Raw genomic sequence first — 6,000 nt, 5'->3', positions numbered from 1 at the left:
TGTGTGTGTGTGTGTGTGTGTGTGTGTGTGCGTGCGTGTGTGCGTGCATGTGTGTGTGTATACTTCAGTAGGAGTACAATGCTTAATGGTTAGGCAGGAAGGAGAAAAGAACATGTGTGTGTACTGTATGTTTATGTTAGCCTGAAAAGTTTCCATTTTTGTTAAGGCATATTTATGTTTTCAAAGGGTTCGGCAGGTTTCGTACTTTACCTCCTTTTCAGAAATAAAATGTAAGGTGAAGTGGAAGAATAAATGGTGAGGAGACGTTATGGAAACTGACAGCATGCGTGCTAATTAGGAAGATGAAATGGGCTGGAATGAGGTGTGAAAAGTGTGGATGAATTTTGTTTCCAGGTTCATGACAGATCATCTCCTGGGTTAGGAGGCTTGTAAATGTCTTCCTGTGAAAAGTTATGTGGAGTGAATGTAATAGCTGTGAATGTGAAAATGCACTAAACACAGACACAGCTGTGGTCCATTTTACATTTAAGCAAGAAAAACATCAAACTTAAATTTGTTACATGAAAAAAAAACAACTCATCTTGAATCACAAGAATCTGATTTTTATTTAGGTTCATGATTCGACTCCAGCTCACTTACAGATAAAAGCTGTTTGTTTAGTTTGTTTTTAGTACAAAAGGTTCCAGTGTGATGTTTGATGCGCTTTGCAGTGTTAATGTCAGAATTAAATCAATAGACAAATGGAGGCTGGATTGCCAATAAATCAAGTGTGACCCTTTCTGAACTTTTCCAGGAACCCAGAAACCTTTTTAGGAACTTTCGCATTTTCAGAAGAACAAGAGTCTAAATTAAGTCCCAGAGCTTTAATTCTGGTGGCTTCAGTCTCCCTCCCTCTGCCCCAACATTCATTCAAACATCACGGCTGCGCAGCAGTAAATTATATAATACCAATTTTAACACACTGAATGAAAGGGAATTTAATGCAGTTTCTTTTTTTTCTACAGTGATCAAGATCTCTACAGAGTGATCTCAATTAATATCAAATATAAAATGCAAAATACTTGTTTGCATAATTATTTACCCCTTTTGAGGGCACAGATAAATCCTCACTGAGGCAGCCAGTAGGTTTTACAAGTCACATACTTGGTTAAACAGTGATCACGTGTTTATAAACCAGGGATTTCAGTAGATTGTAGTAAATACACCCGTATCTGGAAGGGTCGACTTTTGGTCACTCAGTAATGTGATAAAACCTACACCATGGCTCCAGGCTGCTTTGTAAAAATGGTGATTAAAAAGCACAAATCAGGAGAAAGATTTAAGAAAATTTCCCTGTCAACACCTGCTGAGGTGGTTTCAACAAGACGCTCACACCTAGCTTTTTTGTTATCTGATACATGTCTGCCCAAGACGCATTAAGTGACTAAGTGTGAATTGGCTTAGTCCCTGGAACTATTTGGTTGAAAAGGGAAACTACAGGGTGACTGTGGAACCTGCCTTAATCCTTACTAAAGTCTGACATGTGGAATTATAACATGAGCGTGTTAAACTTTTTTTTTTTTTTTTTGTAAGGAGGATTTTTAAAATGGTGCAGTTACATCTACCACACACTTCTCCCCCCTTTTTCCAATTTATTTTATGGCTTTTGCTGAAATTGCAGAGGCCATTAACGCCAGGGGATCTTTGAGGGAGCTCCCAGAGGGAATGCTTCTTTGCACAGCTCCTACATTGTAATTTCATTCTTTTTTTCCCTTTTTTTTTTTTTTCTGTTTTGACAGGAGGACCATCTTATCCTCTGATCTCCCAGGGATCGTTTTTCAACATTTTTCCCATTTTTTTCCTAATCTGATCTTGTTCTTTTATATGTTCTACAGCTTGGAAAAGGAGGAAAACTAAGTCTGGGTTTTCAAGGACGCCTGCAGGCTCTGCTTGAACATGTGGAAGCTTTCCCCCTGCAGGTTGTAATCTCAGCACAAATCCAACTATCAGCAGCGGAAACCTTTTTAAACACGTTTTTGTCAGATCTGTGCTTTTTTTTTCCTCTTTTGTCTTTACATTCTGCTGTTGCCTTTCTCTCCATCTCTGCAATATTATCCCTCCCTCCAAACCTCCTTCCCTCCCTAGTTTAGAAGGCGAAACTGCACCGGGGGATTCGTCTTTTTGAAGTGTGTGATTAATTTCCCCTCTTTCTAGGTGCGCTGAACTGCAGCGCGAGTCTGTGTGTGTGTAGCCACTGTGTCCCATTTCTTACCTGAGCTCATTAGTGCAATGTGAGAAAGTTTTTTCTCTCTCTCCCCTTCTGTCTTTTCCTCCCTCTCCCCACCCTTTCTTCTGTCCTTTCACACTCACGTTCTCCTTTCTCTCTCATCATTGCCACTCCTGTTTCCCCTCTCTTCTTCCTCTCTTTCTTTCATCCCATCACCTTCTTGCCCCTTCCTGTCCTCCTCTTCCTCCGTCCTTATTTTCTCTGTCTTCCTCATGCTCTTGCACACAAACACAGACACACACAGACACACACACAGACACACACACAGACACACACACACACACAGACACACACACAGACACACACACAGACACACACACACACACACACACACACACACACACACACACACACAGCAGATCAGAGAGACCAGTGCTAACCACTGTCAGCTTGTCACAGTTCGGTTTGAGCCAGAATGTAAATGTAGTGCCCTTCCTGCATAATAAAATACTGTGTGTATGTGTGTGTGTGTGTGTGTGCGTGCGTGCTTTTTAAGAGAAAGTCCTACCTGCCTGAATACTGCTGAACCTGTATTTTCTATCTACACAGGTGTGTCGAAATAAGATTACAGTTAAGAATGAGAAATGCTCCCTACAAGAAAACTGATCAGCTGTGGAGAAACTAATCAACTGCTTGTCCACCCTGCTTTATAAACACACCAGGACAAAATTAACTGACAACAAAACTAGGTATGAATGACCCGTGTGTGATAAAGAGAAAATCCTGTTTTCTTAAAGATGTGTAATAAGGGTTCCTGCTAAGTGATTTTACTATTTACCATTAAAATCGTTGTTTTACCTGAGAATTTGATTCCTTTAGACAAGATGAAGCTGATTTCACCACATTAATGACATCCTTGTAATTCTGGGAACTGTGATGATCCATAGTACTATCATCAGGTCATAACTGCAATTTGTCCATTACTGCTTCTGCAAAACTAATGACATTCCCACCAGCCTCTGTTGTACGTTTCCTGCTAATTAGCTAATGCTAGCATGATAAGATAGCAACTAAGAAAACATCACACCTGGCTGAACGTCGGCATGTTAGCATTGTCACTGTGAGTATGTGAGCATGCTAATGTTACCATTTGGCCCAAAGCACAGCCATTACTAATAAAATTGGCCGAACAGGTGAGTTTTTTATTAGTTAGAGACAAAGTTTTACTTCTGTGCACCAGTGATGATCACTTCTTAATGAACTGGCTTCTTGACAACACTTTTCTTTAAACCATGACCATGATCTTTCCCTATGCTTGACCAAGTAGTATTACTTGTTACTGTTCTCATATACGATATTTGCTGCTGAACGATACTACATGTAGTTTACTTCCTCTGTACTTTTAGCATCATGTAGCTTGTCTGTCTGCATGTGAGACTACAGGGATACTGCCCGCCTGCCAGTCCGCCTTGCTGGTAACATGCTAGCATTCAGAAAGCATGACGAGAGCAGCCCCTGACATGACAGACAGGCAGATAAACACGAAAGACAGACAGGCCAACTGGCAGAGAGAGCGTGAAACATGACAGATGAACTACTATGAGAGACAGACAGGCGGACAGAGGTTAGTGGTTCTGTTTTAGTTGGGTTAGAGGAGAGATGTGTGTTTTCTACATGGAAACAAGCCCAGTGGGAGATGAGAGGAGGAAGTGTAGTGTTGCTGGTGGACGGTAAGCTCAGGGTATCTGCAGGTTTCTGAAAATCTGATTTTACAGTTGTAGAGTCTCACTCTGCTGCTGAGAGTTGGACCAATTTTAACAGTCAGAAAAAGTAAACATTGACAATCTGGCCTTTTCTTAAAAACACATCCCGTCAGACTGGGAATATTTTTATAATTAAGTCAGCAATATGAGCTCGTTCAGTGTATTGAGACATGATATCCAACATATTCAGCTTAGCCTGTTATGTGTTTGCTTAAACATACGCGTATTCGTATACATATGCATTCGGATCAAAGACAATACAGTCAAATGTATTGCAAGTCACAACTGACACACTAATGTTCGACGTGATCAAATGGGCAAACCCATCCTTCTGTGACCAATTCAACTTTCTGAACAACACTGGGCTGTAGCAGGGTCTGAAAAACTCCAGGCAATGTTTTCGGTTATATTTAGTGTCATTTAAGTCACATAGTATCACAAAATCGGTTGTGTGGCCAGAGGGACAAAAGAAGAACAGACTGAAACAACTGATGGACTGCGAAAAAAACAGGGTGTCGGAGGAGAAAACCAAGGAGAGAGACAGACAGGGTAAATATAACCCTTGGAGGACACCACAAATGAGAGGCAGTGAGACAGAAGCAGATGGAAGAGAAAATAGGTTACAGGAGAGGATAAAGACAAATGGACAGTGGAAAATAAGAGAGAAAGATAAAAGAGGCAAAGGAAAGAGGTAGATACAAGGTGAGGGACACGACAAATCATTATAGCAGACAACCTCATCCTTCACTCTCTGCTGCTCTCTCTAACACACACACACACACACACACACACTCACACACCAACTAGCCTCTCTAATCTAACTCCTGTGGCAGTGTGAATAGATATGGCCGTTTAGTGCCAGCAGCTCAGCTCCCAGTACCTGATGGCAGCAGTCTGCTGAGTCAGGAGCTCTGCACTGTGTGTGTGTGCGTGTGTGTGTGTGTGTGTGTGTGTGTGCATGTGTGGGTTTGACTGTGTGGGTGTGTGTGTGTGTGTGTGAGTTTGAGTTTGAAGATGTGTGTGTGAGAGAGACACAGTGAGTTAGAGAGAGAGTGAAAGTGTTTGTAAGATTTAGTTGACTGCATTTGTGTGCAGCCTTACTCTGCAGTGATGAGCACTGCAAATTGAGCACCCTAACCACACACACACACACACACGCACACACATACACACACACTCAACAACACAGCCACAGGGTAAGGCAGACAAGAGTTCACTATCATTACCATGCCAGCGAGACATCACTGGTATTACCATGACAACAAGCTATGACTGTCATCAGCACGACAGCTGCAGGTCACGACTACAAGAACTAACATGGTTCCTTAACGATATCCTCGACAAACACTTCAGGATTTTTAACAACTATACTCAACCATTATCTCCATAACTACGATTCACCGTCACCACCGTGACAATAACAGCTTTAATCTGGCAAAACAATGTGAAAACGACTGCTCTGTGTAATTCAACTTCAACCTTTGTTTGGATGATCAAGTTGAGAAGATAGTTCAGTCTTGCTTTCTTCAGCTGATAAATATCTACAAGATAAGCTTCTTTCTATCTACTGATAATCTAAAGAGAATTGTTAATGCCTTAATCTCTTCTAGACTCCAGGTTGCACTTTTATTTATGAATGATTTCAGAGTGTTGTGATTGGCTTCTCTTTTTTTTTTTCAAAAAGAAAAACACACTTATCTAATGTTCTAAGAGGGCCTTACTGTGTGATGTGAACCTGCTTTTTTTATATAATACTGGTAAATTCACTACGATTGTCACACTTGGAAGAGCTCAGTATCACGTCTGTTTTTATATCTGAACAGCTCATTAACCTGAGTTTGTGTGCATGCTGGAAGGTTTGGTTGATGCTCCGATTGGCGGCTTTGTCCTGTTTATATATGTAAGGCGCTGTTGTATGGGGCCGTTTGGCAATATATTGGCAATCAATGAAGTGATTCCAAGTTAAGGACAGAGTGGAAGCTTCTTTGTTTTTCTTTCTCCTCTGGACTCGACAGAGGCCGTACCCTAAAAGTCGATGAGTTGATCACTTGAGAAAAACCCGAGTCGACA

Source organism: Seriola dumerili, unplaced genomic scaffold, assembly GCF_002260705.1.
Source record: "Seriola dumerili isolate Sdu_G_001 unplaced genomic scaffold, Sdu_1.0 BDQW01000449.1, whole genome shotgun sequence".
In the NCBI taxonomy this organism is placed as follows: domain Eukaryota; kingdom Metazoa; phylum Chordata; class Actinopteri; order Carangiformes; family Carangidae; genus Seriola; species Seriola dumerili.
This window is presented reverse-complemented; position numbering follows the sequence as displayed.